Source organism: Bufo gargarizans, chromosome 6, assembly GCF_014858855.1.
Source record: "Bufo gargarizans isolate SCDJY-AF-19 chromosome 6, ASM1485885v1, whole genome shotgun sequence".
NCBI lineage: Eukaryota > Metazoa > Chordata > Amphibia > Anura > Bufonidae > Bufo > Bufo gargarizans.
This window is the reverse complement of record NC_058085.1, coordinates 210,103,247-210,123,502: the sequence shown is the minus strand read 5'-3', so window position 1 is coordinate 210,123,502 and position 20,256 is coordinate 210,103,247.

Below are 20,256 nucleotides of genomic sequence, written 5' to 3'. Positions count from 1 at the left end.
AATAGAAGAAACAACTTGAAATTCAGGGGCATACCAGAAACCGTTTTACCCTCGGAATTAACACAATACTTACAAAAACTAATGGGCACAGTACTTCCAGACTGCTCCTCACAGGACTTTGAAATAGATAGAGCCCACCGTCTGCCTAAACCAAGAGGACTAGACCCTTCAATTCCAAGAGACACTATCGCTAGAATACATTTTTACAAAATCAAGGAAAAGTTCAACCAAGAATTCAGAAAGTGCAAACAATTACCAGAAGAATTCAAGAATATACAAGTCTATACAGACTTATCACAATTCACAATCCAACAGAGGAAAAAATACCAAACAATAACTAATGCTTTACGCAAACATAAAATACCTTACAGATGGGGCTTTCCGGTAAAGCTATTGATCCCAGACGGAGGAACGACAAGGATCATCACGTCCATGGAACAAGGCCTAGACCTTCTGAACAAATGGGACATTTCACCAGAAACAGAAGACGATCCACCTGACAGACCATCAAAAAGAGAAAGACCGCGCTGAAGAAGAAGAGATGAATCTACGCTGATGAAACCATTACTTATCTTTCTACAATAGTTTTTAAAACATGTTGACAATCTTCACAATTATTGCAGTATACACTGGAGCACATGTATCACCAAGACTCCAAGTGTACTTATATTCTTTTCCCTTCCCTCTCCTGCGATTGACCCCAATTGTGTAGCGGAGGCTACTCTTCTGTAACACCTATATTCCCCTATCTTATTTTTACTCTTTATCATTTTCTATTTTTACATTTACTTTTTCTTTATTTTCTTATCTTTCAATATAGTGGGCCCTTATGGGGTAACCTCTTTTTCTGGGTTGCCACATTAGTGCTCACACATCCTATAAATTCTACTTACCAATTTATTTATTTTTTTCTTTTTTTTCTTTTTTTCTCTACTTTTGTTGGTCTAAATATCTCTATACTCTTGTAAGTTACGAGATTATTTACTGTTTGGGTTGGGCTTGATCGGCTCCTGTCATATATTGTGCTCTTATTTAAAATATAACCTATATATATATATATATATATACACAGGTGTAAACTATCCACACACAGATCATCCAGGCTATCACCAAGTCTTGTACTCATCTCATCTCATACCTTGAAAAAACGTACGCGCTGACAGAGGTACGCAAGACTACAAACGTAAGTGACTCCCTTCAGACGCACTCCACGTCCGCATCCAACACACCCACTAAGAAAACTCCACCTTCCTACCTCTGCTAGATACAGGAAAGTGAAATGACACTGTTAATGCTTAGTTATAATGTAAGGGGCCTGAATAGTCTTCAAAAGAAAAAAGTCTTCCTAAAACATGACTTACGAAAGCTCAAACCAGACATAGTTTTCATTCAAGAAACACACTACAAAGAAGGTGACAATCCACAAATAAAAATTAAGGGTTATTCGAAGACTTTCTACGCTAACGCGACATCCAAAAGGGCAGGTGTTGCTATTCTTATCAAAGACACAATAATCTTTCAAGAGGAAAAAGTAACAAAAAGCAGCGAAGGAAGATTTATCATCCTAAACTGCAAAATAAACAACGCCACATACACGCTAGTGAATATATATACCCCCAATACCAGACAAATAAAATTCCTGAACAAACTTTACAAAAAAATTGATAGGCTATCCACAGGAACTCTCTTGATGGGAGGCGATTTTAACGCAATACAGGACCCAATTCTAGATACAAACAGCGGGAAAAATAAGAACAGAGTTCTCATAGATAAGTGGTTAAAGGACAGGGGACTATACGACATATGGAGATGCTTAAACGCCTCTGAAAGAGACTACACACACTATTCACAATGCCATAACTCGTACGCAAGAATTGATATGTTCTTAGCTAAAGCAGATGCATTCAATCATATCATATCGAGTACTATAAACAACATAACCTGGTCAGATCACGCGCCAATATTGCTAAAAATTAAAAATACAGCACCGGCCCCTACATCCTTCACATGGTAAAATAACATATTCATACTCAACAATGAAGAATCTAACCAAGCAATAAGGAAAAACTTAAAATAATTCTTTGAATTTAATTCCTCCTCACATTCTGACCCCATTATGGTGTGGAGAGCTCACAAAGCCTTTTCAAGACGGATAATAATTCAACAGACGGCCAGATTTAATAAGTCTCATAAAAAGGAAATCACAAACACATTAAAAGAATTGGGACACCTTGAGGAAAAACACAAATTAGACAACTCTTTTTCCACACTAGAAGCCCTAACTAAGATTAGGCTAAAACTCCACAATATTTTACTCAAAAATCATCTGAAATCAACAAAAAGAATAGCAGCACATTACTATAGGGATTTTAATAAGCCAACAAAACTAATGGCCAAACAATCCAAAAATATCAGAACTCAGTTCAGAATACAACACTTAATAGACGAAATCACGAAAGAAAAAGTGACTAACCCGATAGAAATAGCTAACTCAATAGCTAAATACTATGAAAAACTTTACAACTTAAAAAAAGATAAAGACACACACCAACCAACAAAAGAAGAAATTACCGATTACCTGAAGGAATGCAAACTTCCAAATATTAATCCAGAAATTAAAAATTCGCTTGAATCCCCTATCTCTGAAAAAGAAACAGAGCTAGCAATAAGATCCTTAAAACAAGGGAAAGCGCCGGGTCCAGACGGATTCTCATCCGAATATTATAAAATCTTCAATGACATTCTAATTCCTCATATGACCAAAACTTTTAACAAAGCAATGGAACAAGGAGAATTCCCTCAAGAAATGTTATCAGCCAACATAATTACGCTCCTTAAGCCGGGTAAAGACCCCACCAGCCCAGGAAACTTCCGCCCAATTTCATTGATAAATGCAGACGTCAAACTATACGCAAAAATTTTAGCATACAGGTTGAAAGATTCAATACCGTCTCTGGTAGACTTAGACCAAGTAGGATTTACCAAAAACATATGATGGTACTAGAAAGATCATTGACCTGGCTTTCTGGGCAAAAACCAGGAAAACGCCCTCTCTGCTTCTCTCCTTGGACGCAGAGAAGGCGTTTGATAGAATTCAATGGGATTATGCCAAATTGGTCCTATCTCACTACGGTTTCCCGGAAACAATGATTAAAGCGATTTTTGCACTATATAAAAACCCGTCTGCAAGAGTTCAGTGTAATGGTATATACTCAGATACTTTCCTTATCAGTAATGGGACTAGACAGGGATGCCCACTTTCCCCAACTATATTCATTCTGGCAATTGAACCTTTGATAACACACATAAGATTGAACCAGAATATAAAAGGCATTGAAATAACTGATAAATCATATAAAACTACACTATTCGCGGATGATATGATATTAACGTTGACTGACCCACTTAAGTCCATTAGAGAAACACAGAAAGAATTAGATAGATTTGGAAAACTCTCCTACCACAAAGTAAATCAAAACAAGTCTCATATACTAGGGATTCACATTAATGAAGATACCAGATCCAAGATTATGGAAGAGTTCAACTATATATGGAATCACAAAACAATAACCTTTTTAGGATCAGAAATAGCTCCAGACAGAAACCTTTTAATAAAAGAAAACTTTCACACCCTGCTTAAAAATCTCAGGAAAGATATAGATATGTTAGCGCTAAGAGAATGGAGTTGGTTTGGAAGATTAACCCTTTATAAAATGCTCATACTGCCTAAAGTGCTTTACAAATTCAGAACGGTACCCATTTCTCTACCTAAATACATACTAAAAAACCTCCAAACGCAAGCTAATAACTTTATATGGAACAAACAGAAACCTAGAATCCCAATGCAAATTATCACAAAAAAGACACAATTTGGAGGAATATCCCTTCCTAATATAGAAGCTTACCATAACACCAATTTGCTGCAGCAATCAATGGACTGGATAAGACATATAAAGGAACCCAAAATTTGGGTGGAAATAGAATCGGAGGCAACTCAAGTAAAAAACTGGACACACCTCATAATGAACTCTGACAAACTCCCTGAATTTACAAAGAAAATTTTACCCACCGTAAAAAGCACCACAGAGGCTTGGAACATACAAATTTCCAAACATAAAAAATCACCAAACTCAAGTAGGCACCCTCTGGAAATAATATCACTAGAACATATCATTGTACTCAAAAACATTGAAAATTGGACGTCTAAAGGACTAGTCCACTTAAGACAATTAATTGACAACAATAACTTCAAAACATACAAGTCCCTTAAAGACAAATATAACTTAACAGACACAGACAGAGAAATGTACAAAGCTATAAAAACCATTTGGGAAAAATACCCTTCAGCAGAAATAGTGATGCCACAACAGCTATCGGACCTCTTAAACCATTCTTTGAGCGGACTGACAAACAACAACTTTAAAAAAATATATGACTATTGCAACAACGATACACTTCAAGAAAGTGTTTCATATCATAAGAAGTGGGAAATAGATCTAAACAGAAATATATCACTTAACAATTGGAACAAGGCGACGCAATTGTTTAAAAAAGCCACTATCTGCACAAACCATAGAGAGCAATTCTTTAAAATGTACAGCAGATGGTATTACACTCCGGTTAAGCTCCACCAGTTCTACAACACTTGCTCAGATTACTGTTGGAGAAAATGCAACCAAAGGGGCACCCTATTACACACCTTTTGGATATGCCCAAAACTTACCAAGCTAAAAAAAGATCTAGAGATCTTAATTAGTATGATAATGGGGAAACCTATTAGGATAACCCCTGAACTGGTGCTGCTAAACCTGGAAATGGAAAATATAACCTCGGAAGTACAATACCCTCTTACACACATTTGTATAGCGTACAGAATGTTGATTGCTAAAAATTGGAAGTCGGACAATATCCCTAACATAAGAAATGTAATCGAGATGGTTTCGAAGAACTACATAAACGAAAAAGTATATGGAATATGTGCAGGGAAAAGCAATTACATAAAACTAAAGTGGGACACCTGGTTAAAACATTTTCCGGAGAATTAACAGATGCGGAAGTCATTGACAGGGGCCGATCACCCTTAATTTACTGTTGTATGTACGTTTATATACAGTTAAATACTACAGGTCATGAGAACCTGTAACATTCTGTAAAAGTTTATGATAATTTTATGTATCAAAAATGACAAAAGAATGTTTGCAACAGCAGTTGCTAAAATGTTTTTGTAAGTTAACTATACTCTACCTTTTCTTAAAATAAAACATATCGAGAAGACATGATATAAAAATGTATCATAATGTGGATGCACCAATGCTTTTCAAATAATATGTAAAGAATAATCCTCATATGACTTGTATCACTTTTATTGAAATCGATATATATTTCTGATATTTCAATAAAAATTACTTTGACTCAATTCAGTACAATAGATTATGTATTGTACTGAATAGTGATGAGAGGTAGGGGTCATATTCGAATTCAGGATATTTCACAAATATTTTGTCATATATTCGCGAATTTGTATATTCGTTATATTCTACATTCTTTTTATCCACAAAATTGGCAAGGTAATGATCCCGTAATATGCGAATATTGCACACTCAATACAGGCGTGGGTCAAAAACAAATACATAGCACTATAGAATATAGTGCTACATATTCGTTTTTAGAATATTCATCAATTTTTCCATCTGAACACATGATTCCTCCCTGCTTCTTGCTTGTAGGCCAATGAGTCATTTACCCACAAGTAGGGGGTGAGTGAGCATTTTCGTAAAAGTCGGGGTTCGGTGTTCGTCGCTTTCTTGGCGCTTTTTGAAAGGCTGCAAAGCAGCCAATCAACAAGCGTCATACTACTTGCCCCAAGAGGCCATCACAGCCATGCCTACTATTGGCATGGCTGTGATTGGCCAGTGCAGCATGTGACCCAGTCTCTATTTAAGCTGGAGTCACGTAGCGCCGCACGTCACTCTGCTCTGATCAGTGTAGGGAGAGGTTGCAGCTGCGACGTTAGGGCGAGATTAGGCAGTGATTAACTCATCCAAAAGACTTCATTCAGTGATCGATCTGCAGCTGTGGATCATTGAACTGCTGATATTCAACTGCTCACTGTTTTTAGGCTGCCCAGAGTGTTTTTCTTTCTTTTTAAAATCTTTTTATTGATTTTATCACAGAAATGGGGGTGAACAAACAATATTGCCGACAGGCAGATTCTGCAAAGGTATACTAGTAAGTCCGCACAGAAGGTTTACAGCTATTGGACAAAGGTACAATTTGATACATTAGAACACAGCCTGACGGACTAAGGCAGATAAAGCATACTAAAATGCATAAAACAGTCATTATTGGTAAGTTAACCATTACAACCTGTTCTGCTAGCATCCCTTCGTCCAATAAATCAAGGCTATGTCAAACAGTCTTTCCTGAGCTGGGACGCGCGAGGTAACATCCCTTTTTATTTCAAAGAAAACCCTTGTCCGGATGGAGCAAGGAGCCGAGCGGATAGTACCTAGGCTTCTGACAATAAGAATAATAATATCAAGTAAAGGAAGAAAATAATCAAAAGGAAACTATAAATGAAATGAAATAAAAAAAATAAACTGAACAGTTAAGTAGGAAGGGGGGGGGGGGGGAGGAGGGGTGGGGGACGTAGCGAGAGGGCATTCATTTACCACCGATATGAAGGCGGAAGACTGAACCTATGGGTTGTAGTATAAAACTAGTAATCTGTGGGCTAGCTGGAGTGACCAGGCATCTCGTCGACACTGTGTAAGAAGTTGGTGTCAAGCATCTCACCAAAGGTAACGCACTGAGCTTAGGGTAATTATGTGGTGGAACCTCATGAGCGGGGACTACAGAGAGGGAGTATCAAGTTCAGTAATCTGTTGAGTGGTGATGTAATCAGTATGATCTCTCCAGGGAGACCAGATTTTCAGGTATTTATGATGCGAGCGTGTTTCCCAGTGTGACAACTCCTCTAGTCTAGCTAAAGCTTCTACTTTACTTTTCCACTGTGATATTGACGGTGTATTAGTTGACTTCCAGTTGTGAGCAATTAGAAGTCTGGCTGCGGCCAGTAGGATGCTCAAAAGTGCTTTTTTTGGGTTATCTAAGGGATGCGTTAATAGGGACAGAAGGGCAGTCTTAGGGCAAGTCGGGAGAGAAACTATACTTAGTCCCAGTATGACTCTAATTAACTTAAAGATTTTATCCCAATACGTCTGAATATATGGGCATGCCCACCAAATGTGTAGGAAGGATCCTTTCTCTACCAAACATCTCCAGCATCTGTCAGAAGAACTGCTATACATCAGACTCAGTCTTACAGGGGTTAAGTACCACCTGGTGAGTACTTTATATGCATTTTCTTGTATTGTGACACATCTAGAAGACAGTCTGGGTGCGTTCAACAATATCTTGTTATCCTCTGCTGAGAATTTTACATTTAAGTCCCTTTCCCATTCCTTTAAGAAATATAAGGAGGGGGGGGGGTTCTAGTAATAGCAGGTTCTTAGAGACAGTGGAAATTATTTTAATAGGATAGCGAGTTTGTGAGACTAGTTTTTCGAACCAGGATAGTGATGCGTCTGATCTTATTTTCTTAATGGTGGGGCTCATAGAGTTTTTCAGACAAGCATATTGTATCTGATTTAGATTGGGTAACTGGAACTTCTTTATTATGTTTGTAACATTTAGGAAGGTGCCATCACTGTCTAAGAGTTCCTCAATAGGGAGTGTTGAGTCCCGTATTTGTGTAGGCAAAATTTTAAAGCAATCCGTATTTAGGCTGAGGCAATCCCTAATGGTCATGAGGGGGGAAGGGAAGGGCATACAACTTCTTCTTACCTCTGGGGCGTTCCAGATTGACAGAGTGGTTGAAATAAATGGGTTATCCATGCTCCGGGACATGACTCTACTAGTATCAGACATCAATAGAGGCCTGATCGGGAGACCTATCAATTTCTCCTCTAGTGGGATCCAGAGCTTGTGTTTAGGCTGTCTCAGTAGATCAATGATCCTATTTATATGAACCGCTCTGTGGTATCTTGTGATGGAAGGGAAACCTATCCCTCCTTTAACAAAAGGCAGCAATAAAATCTTGTTAGAAATTCTAGGTTTCTTGTTACCCCAAATGTAGGAAGAACAGATTCTTCTAAAAGAATTGAAAAAGCTACTGGGTAGTTTTATCGGTAGAACTTGCAGTAAGTAGGTGACTTTAGGTACTATAAGGGAGTTAAAAATATTGTTCCTACCTAGCCAGGAAATGAAAGAGGGAGACCATGAATTTAAAGTGTCAGGAATTTTTTTGAGCAAAGGCGGAAAGTTGGCTTCATATAATTTAGCTAGGTCAGGTGTTATGTTTATGCCCAGAAACTTTACATGGGATTATGACCATTCAAAGGGGGAATTTGTTTTAAGCTTTTTTAAGAGATTGTGCGGGAGGTTTATGTTCATAGCCTCGGACTTCGGGAGGTTTATCTTAAAATTTGCAATGAAGCCAAATTCTGTGAAAACTTTAATGATAGCCGGAAATGCTCGTAGGGGATTAGATACTAGTAGCAAAAGGTCGTCGGCATAGGCCGCTTGTTTAATCTCTAAGTCTCCACATACTAACCCCCTTATTTCTTTTGATTGTCTGATAAACTGTAAAAGTGGTTCTATTGTGAGAATAAATAGAATTGGAGAGAGAGGGCATCCTTGTCTGGTCCCGTTATTAATTTGAAACGGGTGAGAAAGAGTGTCATTTATCTTTAAGTTTGCACTGGGTGCGCCGTACATTGAGAAAATTGCGGAGATAAAACATTTGGGAAAACCAAACTTGGACAGGACGTTTTTAATGAATGCCCATGCCACCCGATCAAAAGCCTTCTCTGCGTCTGTTCCCAGAACCACTAAGGGAGTCCCTGATCTCTTCGCCAAGGCTATGGTGTTGAGTACTTTCTAAGTACTGTCTTTACTTTCTCGGTTGGGTACAAACCCAGTTTGGTCGGGATGCACCAGATCTTGCAGTAATGGTTTAATCCTGTTAGCTAGAATTCTTGCATAAATCTTTATATCCAGATTCAACAAAGAAATGGGTCGATAGCTAGAGCAAAGGCTGGGATCCTTCTGTGGCTTCGGGATTAGGGTGAAATGGGCATTCACCGCTTGCGGTAAAAACGCCTTACCTGAGAGGGCAGTATTAAATGAGTTGAGTAAGTGTGGCATTAGCGTGTCCTTAAAAGAGGTGTAATATAACAAAGGGAGGCCGTCCGGACCCGGGGCCTTACCCTTTGCCATTTGTTTTAAGGTGGCTGAAATCTCCGAGGGAGAAATTGGAGTGCATAGCTCAGAGGCCTGCGTAGGGGACAAAGAAGGAAGTGAAAGGCTGTCCAAAAAGGTAGCAGTTCGGGCTGCTTTCTCTAGACGGATGTTTTCGGAATCTGATTTATCTATGTTATAAAGCGCCGAATAGAAATCATGGAAGGCGTTTGCAATTTCCAAATCATCTTCCACTAGTTCCTTTTTCTCATTTCGGATAATCGCTATCCTGGATTTCCTTTTATGTTGTCTTATTAGGGCTAACATAAATTTGGTAGGTTTATTACCATGGGCGAAGAACTTTTGTTTTAGGGCCAAATAAAGTTTAGCTGATTGCTTGTTCAGGAGTCCTTTTAATTCGTCTCTAGTTGCTGCCAGTTCTATTAAGTGATGATAAGAGCGGGACCGTTTGTGAGCAGTTTCTAACTCAGATAATTTATCATAGAGCTCAGCGATTTTGGCGCGTCTTAGCCTATTAATATGTGAAGCTGTGGAGATAAACTCTCCCCTAATTACGGCTTTATGTGCTTCCCAGACTATATGCGGTGATACCTCATCTGACGCATTCACCTTAAAGTACTCTGACAACTTTCCCTTTATCTTTTCAATGACTCGTGTGTAGGGATGAGCGAACTCGAACTGTATAGTTCGGGTTCGTACCGAATTTTGGGGTGTCCGTGACACGGACCCGAACCCGGACATTTTCGTAAAAGTCCGGGTTCGGGTTCGGTGTTCGTCGCTTTCTTGGCGCTTTTGTGACGCTTTCTTGGCGCTTTTTGAAAGGCTGCAAAGCAGCCAATCAACAAGCGTCATACTACTTGCCCCAAGAGGCCATCACAGCCATGCCTACTATTGGCATGGCTGTGATTGGCCAGAGCACCATGTGACCCAGCCTCTATTTAAGCTGGAGTCACATAGCGCCGCCCGTCACTCTGCTCTGATTAGCGTAGGGAGAGGTTGCGGCTGCGACAGTAGGGCGAGATTAGGCAGATTAACTCCTCCAAAGGACTTGATTAACTGATCGATCTGCAGCTGTGGATCATTGAGCTGCTGATCCTCAATTGCTCACTGTTTTTAGGCTGCCCAGACCGTTTGTCAGTCACATTTTTCTGGGGTGATCGGCGGCCATTTTGTGTCTTGTGGTGCGCCAGCACAAGCTGCGACCAAGTGCATTTAACCCTCAATGGTGTGGTTGTTTTTTGGCTAAAGCCTACATCAGGGTGAAGCTGTCACACCAAGTGCATTTAACCAGCAATAGTCTGTTCATTTTTTGGCCATATACAAAATCAGGGGCAAGCCGCGCCTGTCACCAAGTGCATTTAACCCTCAATGGTGTGGTTGTTTTTTGGCTAAAGCCTACATCAGGGTGAAGCTGTCACACCAAGTGCATTTAACCAGCAATAGTCTGTTCATTTTTTGGCCATATACAAAATCAGGGGCAAGCTGCGCCTGTCACCAAGTGCATTTAACCCTCAATGGTGTGGTTGTTTTTTGGCTAAAGCCTACATCAGGGTGAAGCTGTCACACCAAGTGCATTTAACCAGCAATAGTCTGTTCATTTTTTGGCCATATACAAAATCAGGGGCAAGCTGCGCCTGTCACCAAGTGCATTTAACCCTCAATGGTGTGGTTGTTTTTTGGCTAAAGCCTACATCAGGGTGAAGCTGTCACACCAAGTGCATTTAACCAGCAATAGTCTGTTCATTTTTTGGCCATATACAAAATCAGGGGCAAGCTGCGCCTGTCACCAAGTGCATTTAACCCTCAATGGTGTGGTTGTTTTCTGGCTAAAGCCTACATCAGGGTGAAGCTGTCACACCAAGTGCATTTAACCAGCAATAGTCTGTTTATTTTTTGGCCATATACTACATCAGGGGCAAGCTGCGCCCGTCACCAAGTGCATTTAACCCTCAGTAGTGTGGTTGGTCAAGCTGTGACACCAAGTGCATTTAACCAGCAATAGTCTGTTCATTTTTTGGCCATATACTACATCAGGGGCAAGCTGCGCCCGTCACCAAGTGCATTTAACCAGCAATAGTGTGGTTATTTTTTGGCCATATCCCAGTCTAATTCTGTCACTAAATCCATACCGGTCACCCAGCGCCTAAATACTAGGCCTCAAATTTATATCCCGCTAAATCTCTCGTTACCGCTGTCCTGTTGTAGCTGGGAAAGTTATTTAGTGTCCGTCAAAGCACATTTTTTGTTCTGGGTTGAAGTACAATTCCCAATTTAGCAATTTCATAATTTAGTGGTTTCTGCTATATCAGAGCTATTTGAAATCTATCCCTAAAAGGGTATATAATATTCAAGGTGCACATTGGGTCATTCAGAATAACTTCACACACACCCGCTACTGTGTATTTTCAAGTCTAATTCTGTCACTAAACCCATACCTGTCACCCAGCGCCTAAATACTAGGCCTCAAATTTATATCCTGCTAAATCTCTCGTTACCGCTGTCCTGTTGTAGCTGGGAAAGTTATTTAGTGTCCGTCAAAGCACATTTTTTGTTCTGGGTTGAAGTACAATTCCCAATTTAGCAATTTCATAATTTAGTGGTTTCTGCTATATCAGAGCTATTTGAAATCTATCCCTAAAAGGGTATATAATATTCAAGGTGCACATTGGGTCATTCAGAATAACTTCACACACACCCGCTACTGTGTATTTTCAAGTCTAATTCTGTCACTAAACCCATACCTGTCACCCAGCGCCTAAATACTAGGCCTCAAATTTATATCCTGCTAAATCTCTCGTTACCGCTGTCCTGTTGTAGCTGGGAAAGTTATTTAGTGTCCGTCAAAGCACATTTTTTCTTCTGGGTTGAAATACAATTCCCAATTTAGCAATTTCATAATTTAGTGGTTCCTGCTATATCAGAGCTATTTGAAATCTATCCCTAAAAGGGTAGATCATATTGAAGGTGCACATAGGGTCATTCAGAATAACTTCACACACACCCGCTACTGTGTATTTCCAAGTCTAATTCTGTCACTAAACCCATACCTGTCACCCAGCGCCTAAATACTAGGCCTCAAATTTATATCCCGCTAAATCTCTCGTTACCGCTGTCCTGTTGTAGCTGGGAAAGTTATTTAGTGTCCGTCAAAGCACATTTTTTGTTCTGGGTTGAAGTACAATTCCCAATTTAGCAATTTCATAATTTAGTGGTTTCTGCTATATCAGAGCTATTTGAAATCTATCCCTAAAAGGGTATATAATATTCAAGGTGCACATTGGGTCATTCAGAATAACTTCACACACACCCGCTACTGTGTATTTCCAAGTCTAATTCTGTCACTAAACCCATACCAATTTATATCCTGCTAAATCTCTCGTTACCGCTGTACTGTTGTTGCTTGGAAAGATATTTAGTGTCCGTCAAAGCACATTTTTTGTTCTGGGTTGAAGTACAATTCCCAATTTAGCAATTTCATAATTTAGTGGTTTCTGCTATATCAGAGCTATTTGAAATCTATCCCTAAAAGGGTATATAATATTCAAGGTGCACATTGGGTCATTCAGAATAACTTCACACACACCCGCTACTGTGTATTTTCAAGTCTAATTCTGTCACTAAACCCATACCTGTCACCCAGCGCCTAAATACTAGGCCTCAAATTTATATCCTGCTAAATCTCTCGTTACCGCTGTCCTGTTGTAGCTGGGAAAGTTATTTAGTGTCCGTCAAAGCACATTTTTTCTTCTGGGTTGAAATACAATTCCCAATTTAGCAATTTCATAATTTAGTGGTTCCTGCTATATCAGAGCTATTTGAAATCTATCCCAAAAAGGGTATATAATATTCAAGGTGCACATAGGGTCATTCAGAATAACTTCACACACACGCTTCTGTGCATTTCCAAGTCTAATTCTGTCACTAAATCCATACCGGTCACCCAGCGCCTAAATACTAGGCCTCAAATTTATATCCCGCTGAATTTGAATACAATACATTGGGCCAAATAATATATTTGTTGTTGTGGTGAACCATAACAATGAGAAAAACATCTAGTAAGGGACGCGGACGTGGACATGGTCGTGGTGGTGTTAGTGGACCCTCTGGTGCTGGGAGAGGACGTGGCCGTTCTGCCACATCCACACGTCCTAGTGTACCAACTACCTCAGGTCCCAGTAGCCGCCAGAATTTACAGCGATATATGGTGGGGCCCAATGCCGTTCTAAGGATGGTAAGGCCTGAGCAGGTACAGGCATTAGTCAATTGGGTGGCCGACAGTGGATCCAGCACGTTCACATTATCTCCCACCCAGTCTTCTGCAGAAAGCGCACAGATGGCGCCTGAAAACCAACCCCATCAGTCTGTCACATCACCCCCATGCATACCAGGGAAACTGTCTCAGCCTCAAGTTATGCAGCAGTCTCTTATGCTGTTTGAAGACTCCGCTGGCAGGGTTTCCCAAGGGCATCCACCTAGCCCTTCCCCAGCGGTGAAAGACATAGAATGCACTGACGCACAACCACTTATGTTTCCTGATGATGAGGACATGGGAATACCACCTCAGCATGTCTCTGATGATGACGAAACACAGGTGCCAACTGCTGCGTCTTTCTGCAGTGTGCAGACTGAACAGGAGGTCAGGGATCAAGACTGGGTGGAAGACGATGCAGGGGACGATGAGGTCCTAGACCCCACATGGAATGAAGGTCGTGCCACTGACTTTCACAGTTCGGAGGAAGAGGCAGTGGTGAGACCGAGCCAACAGCGTAGCAAAAGAGGGAGCAGTGGGCAAAAGCAGAACACCCGCCGCCAAGAGACTCCGCCTGCTACTGACCGCCGCCATCTGGGACCGAGCACCCCAAAGGCAGCTTCAAGGAGTTCCCTGGCATGGCACTTCTTCAAACAATGTGCTGACGACAAGACCCGAGTGGTTTGCACGCTGTGCCATCAGAGCCTGAAGCGAGGCATTAACGTTCTGAACCTGAGCACAACCTGCATGACCAGGCACCTGCATGCAAAGCATGAACTGCAGTGGAGTAAACACCTTAAAACCAAGGAAGTCACTCAGGCTCCCCCTGCTACCTCTTCTGCTGCTGCCGCCTCGGCCTATTCTGCTGCTGCCGCCTCGGCCTCTTCCTCCGCCTCTGGAGGAACGTTGGCACCTGCCGCCCAGCAAACAGGGGATGTACCACCAACACCACCACCACCACCTCCGTCACCAAGCGTCTCAACCATGTCACACGCCAGCGTTCAGCTCTCCATCTCACAAACATTTGATAGAAAGCGTAAATTCCCACCTAGCCACCCTCGATCCCTGGCCCTGAATGCCAGCATTTCTAAACTACTGGCCTATGAAATGCTGTCATTTAGGCTGGTGGACACAGACAGCTTCAAACAGCTCATGTCGCTTGCTGTCCCACAGTATGTTGTTCCCAGCCGGCACTACTTCTCCAAGAGAGCCGTGCCTTCCCTGCACAACCAAGTATCCGATAAAATCAAGTGTGCACTGCGCAACGCCATCTGTAGCAAGGTCCACCTAACCACAGATACGTGGACCAGTAAGCACGGCCAGGGACGCTATATCTCCCTAACTGCACACTGGGTAAATGTAGTGGCAGCTGGGCCCCAGGCGGAGAGCTGTTTGGCGCACGTCCTTCCGCCGCCAAGGATCGCAGGGCAACATTCTTTGCCTCCTGTTGCCACCTCCTCCTTCTCGGCTTCCTCCTCCTCTTCTTCCACCTGCTCATCCAGTCAGCCACACACCTTCACCACCAACTTCAGCACAGCCCGGGGTAAACGTCAGCAGGCCATTCTGAAACTCATATGTTTGGGGGACAGGCCCCACACCGCACAGGAGTTGTGGCGGGGTATTGAACAACAGACCGACGAGTGGTTGCTGCCGGTGAGCCTCAAGCCCGGCCTGGTGGTGTGTGATAATGGGCGAAATCTCGTTGCAGCTCTGGGACTAGCCAATTTGACGCACATCCCTTGCTTGGCGCATGTGCTGAATTTGGTGGTGCAGAAGTTCATTCACAACTACCCCGACATGTCAGAGCTGCTGCATAAAGTGCGGGCCGTCTGTTCGCGCTTCCGGCGTTCACATCCTGCCGCTGCTCGCCTGTCTGCGCTACAGCGTAACTTCGGCCTTCCCGCTCACCGCCTCATATGCGACGTGCCCACCAGGTGGAACTCCACCTTGCACATGCTGGACAGACTGTGCGAGCAGCAGCAGGCCATAGTGGAGTTTCAGCTGCAGCACGCACGGGTCAGTCGCACTACAGAACAGCACCACTTCACCACCAATGACTGGGCCTCCATGCGAGACCTGTGTGCCCTGTTGCGCTGTTTCGAGTACTCCACCAACATGGCCAGTGGCGATGACACCGTTATCAGCGTTACAATACCACTTCTATGTCTCCTTGAGAAAACACTTAGGGCGATGATGGAAGAGGAGGTGGCCCAGGAGGAGGAGGAGGAGGAGGAGGAAGAGGGGTCATTTTTAGCACTTTCAGGCCAGTCTCTTCGAAGTGACTCAGAGGGAGGTTTTTGGCAACAGCAGAGGCCAGGTACAAATGTGGCCAGCCAGGGCCCACTACTGGAGGACGAGGAGGACGAGGATGAGGAGGAGGTGGAGGAGGATGAGGATGAAGCATGGTCACAGCGGGGTGGCACCCAACGCAGCTCGGGTCCATCACTGGTGCGTGGCTGGGGGAAAGGCAGGACGATGACGATACGCCTCCCACAGAGGACAGCTTGTCCTTACCCCTGGGCAGCCTGGCACACATGAGCGACTACATGCTGCAGTGCCTGCGCAACGACAGCAGAGTTGCCCACATTTTAACCTGTGCGGACTACTGGGTTGCCACCCTGCTGGATCCACGCTACAAAGACAATGTGCCCACCTTACTTCCTGCACTGGAGCGTGATAGGAAGATGCGCGAGTACAAGCGCACGTTGGTAGACGCGCTACTGAGAGCATTCCCAAATGTCACAGGGGAACAAGTGGAAGCCCAAGGCCAAGGCAGAGGAGGAGCAAGAGGTCGCCAAGGCAGCTGTGTCACGGCCAGCTCCTCTGAGGGCAGGGTTAGCATGGCAGAGATGTGGAAAACTTTTGTCAACACGCCACAGCTAACTGCACCACCACCTGATACGCAACGTGTTAGCAGGAGGCAACATTTCACTAACATGGTGGAACAGTACGTGTGCACACCCCTCCACGTACTGACTGATGGTTCGGCCCCATTCAACTTCTGGGTCTCTAAATTGTCCACGTGGCCAGAGCTAGCCTTTTATGCCTTGGAGGTGCTGGCCTGCCCGGCAGCCAGCGTTTTGTCTGAACGTGTATTCAGCACGGCAGGGGGCGTCATTACAGACAAACGCAGCCGCCTGTCTACAGCCAATGTGGACAAGCTGACGTTCATAAAAATGAACCAGGCATGGATCCCACAGGACCTGTCCGTCCCTTGTCCAGATTAGACATTAACTACCTCCCCATAACCATATATTATTGGACTCCAGGGCACTTCCTCATTCAATCCTATTTTTATTTTCATTTTACCATTATATTGCAAGGCTACCCAAAGTTGAATGAACCTCTCCTCTGCCTGTGTGCTAGGCCTAAATATATGCCAATGGATTGTTGCAGTGGTGGCTGACGTGAAGCCTCATTCTCTGCTATGACATGCAGACTGATTCTCTGGTGACATGAAGCCAGATTGTCTGTTACGGGACCTCTCTCCTCTGCCTGGGTGCTGGGCCTGAATTTATGACAATGGACTGTTGCAGTGGTGGCTGACGTGAAGCCTGATTCTCTGCTATGACATGCAGACTGATTCTCTGCTGACATGAAGCCAGATCCTCTGTTGCGGGACCTCTCTCCTCTGCCTGGGTGCTGGGCCTAAATTTATGAAAATGGACTGTTGCAGTGGTGGGTGACGTGAAGCCTCATTCTCTGCTATGACATGCAGACTGATTCTCTGCTGACATGAAGCCAGATTGTCTGTTACGGGACCTCTCTCCTCTGCCTGGGTGCTGGGCCTAAATATCTGACAATGGACTGTTGCATTGGTGGCTGACGTGAAGCCTGATTCTCTGCTATGATATGAAGACTGATTCTCTGCTGACATGAAGCCAGATTGTCTGTTACGGGACCTCTCTCCTCTGCCTGTGTGCTAGGCCTAAATATATGCCAATGGATTGTTGCAGTGGTGGCTGACGTGAAGCCTGATTCTCTGCTATGACATGCAGACTAATTCTCTGCTGACATGAAGCCAGATTGTCTGTTACGGGACCTCTCTCCTCTGCCTGGGTGCTGGGCCTAAATTTATGACAATGGACTGTTGCAGTGGTGGCTGACGTGAAGCCTGATTCTCTGCTATGACATGCAGACTGATTCTCTGCTGACATGAAGCCAGATCCTCTGTTACGGGACCTCTCTCCTCTGCCTGGGTGCTGGGCCTAAATTTATGAAAATGGACTGTTGCAGTGGTGGGTGACGTGAAGCCTCATTCTCTGCTATGACATGCAGACTGATTCTCTGCTGACATGAAGCCAGATTGTCTGTTACGGGACCTCTCTCCTCTGCCTGGGTGCTGGGCCTGAATTTATGACAATGGACTGTTGCAGTGGTGGCTGACGTGAAGCCTGATTCTCTGCTATGACATGCAGACTAATTCTCTGCTGACATGAAGCCAGATTGTCTGTTACGGGACCTCTCTCCTCTGCCTGGGTGCTGGGCCTAAATTTATGAAAATGGACTCTTACAGTGGTGGGTGACGTGAAGCCTGATTCTCTGCTATGACATGAAGACTGATTCTCTGCTGACATGAAGCCAGATCCTCTGTTACGGGACCTCTCTCCTCTGCCTGGGTGCTGGGCCTAAATATCTGACAATGGACTGTTGCATTGGTGGCTGACGTGAAGCCTGATTCTCTGCTATGATATGAAGACTGATTCTCTGCTGACATGAAGCCAGATTGTCTGTTACGGGACCTCTCTCCTCTGCCTGTGTGCTAGGCCTAAATATATGCCAATGGATTGTTGCAGTGGTGGCTGACGTGAAGCCTGATTCTCTGCTATGACATGCAGACTGATTCTCTGGTGACATGAAGCCAGATCCTCTGTTACGGGACCTCTCTCCTCTGCCTGGGTGCTGGGCCTAAATTTATGAAAATGGACTGTTGCAGTGGTGGGTGACGTGAAGCCTGATTCTCTGCTATGACATGCAGACTGATTCTCTGGTGACATGAAGCCAGATCCTCTGTTACGGGACCTCTCTCCTCTGCCTGGGTGCTGGGCCTAAATTTATGAAAATGGACTGTTGCAGTGGTGGGTGACGTGAAGCCTCATTCTCTGCTATGACATGCAGACTGATTCTCTGCTGACATGAAGCCAGATCGTCTGTTACGGGACCTCTCTCCTCTGCCTGGGTGCTGGGCCTAAATTTATGAAAATGGACTCTTACAGTGGTGGGTGACGTGAAGCCTGATTCTCTGCTATGACATGAAGACTGATTCTCTGCTGACATGAAGCCAGATCCTCTGTTACGGGACCTCTCTCCTCTGCCTGGGTGCTGGGCCTAAATATCTGACAATGGACTGTTGCATTGGTGGCTGACGTGAAGCCTGATTCTCTGCTATGATATGAAGACTGATTCTCTGCTGACATGAAGCCAGATTGTCTGTTACGGGACCTCTCTCCTCTGCCTGTGTGCTAGGCCTAAATATATGCCAATGGATTGTTGCAGTGGTGGCTGACGTGAAGCCTGATTCTCTGCTATGACATGCAGACTGATTCTCTGGTGACATGAAGCCAGATCCTCTGTTACGGGACCTCTCTCCTCTGCCTGGGTGCTGGGCCTAAATTTATGAAAATGGACTGTTGCAGTGGTGGGTGACGTGAAGCCTGATTCTCTGCTATGACATGCAGACTGATTCTCTGGTGACATGAAGCCAGATCCTCTGTTACGGGACCTCTCTCCTCTGCCTGGGTGCTGGGCCTAAATATCTGACAATGGACTGTTGCATTGGTGGCTGACGTGAAGCCTGATTCTCTGCTATGACATGCAGACTAATTCTCTGCTGACATGAAGCCAGATTGTCTGTTACGGGACCTCTCTCCTCTGCCTGGGTGCTGGGCCTAAATTTATGAAAATGGACTGTTGCAGTGGTGGGTGACGTGAAGCCTGATTCTCTGCTATGACATGAAGACTGATTCTCTCCTGACATGAAGCCAGATTGTCTGTTACGGGACCTCTCTCCTCTGCCTGGGTGCTGGGCCTAAATTTATGAAAATGGACTGTTACAGTGGTGGGTGACGTGAAGCCTGATTCTCTGCTATGATATGAAGACTGATTCTCTGCTGACATGAAGCCAGATTGTCTGTTACGGGACCTCTCTCCTCTGCCTGGGTGCTGGGCCTAAATTTATGAAAATGGACTCTTACAGTGGTGGGTGACGTGAAGCCTGATTCTCTGCTATGACATGAAGACTGATTCTCTGCTGACATGAAGCCAGATTGTCTGTTACGGGACCTCTCTCCTCTGCCTGGGTGCCGGGGCCTAAATATCTGAGAATGGACTGTTCCAGTGGTGGGTGACGGGAAGCCAGATTCTCTGCTATGGAACCTCTCTCCAATTGATTTTGGTTAATTTTTATTTATTTAATTTTTATTTTAATTAATTTCCCTATCCACATTTGTTTGCAGGGGATTTACCTACATGTTGCTGCCTTTTGCAGCCCTCTAGCCCTTTCCTGGGCTGTTTTACAGCCGTTTTAGTGCCGAAAAGTTCGGGTCCCCATTGACTTCAATGGGGTTCGGGTTCGGGACGAAGTTCGGATCGGGTTCGGATCCCGAACCCGAACATTTCCGGGATGTTCGGCCGAACTTCTCGAACCCGAACATCCAGGTGTTCGCTCAACTCTACTCGTGTGTCATCTAATAAGGTCTCATTTAGCCTCCAAACAAAAGTTTTAGGACGGGTATTAGATAGTTTCC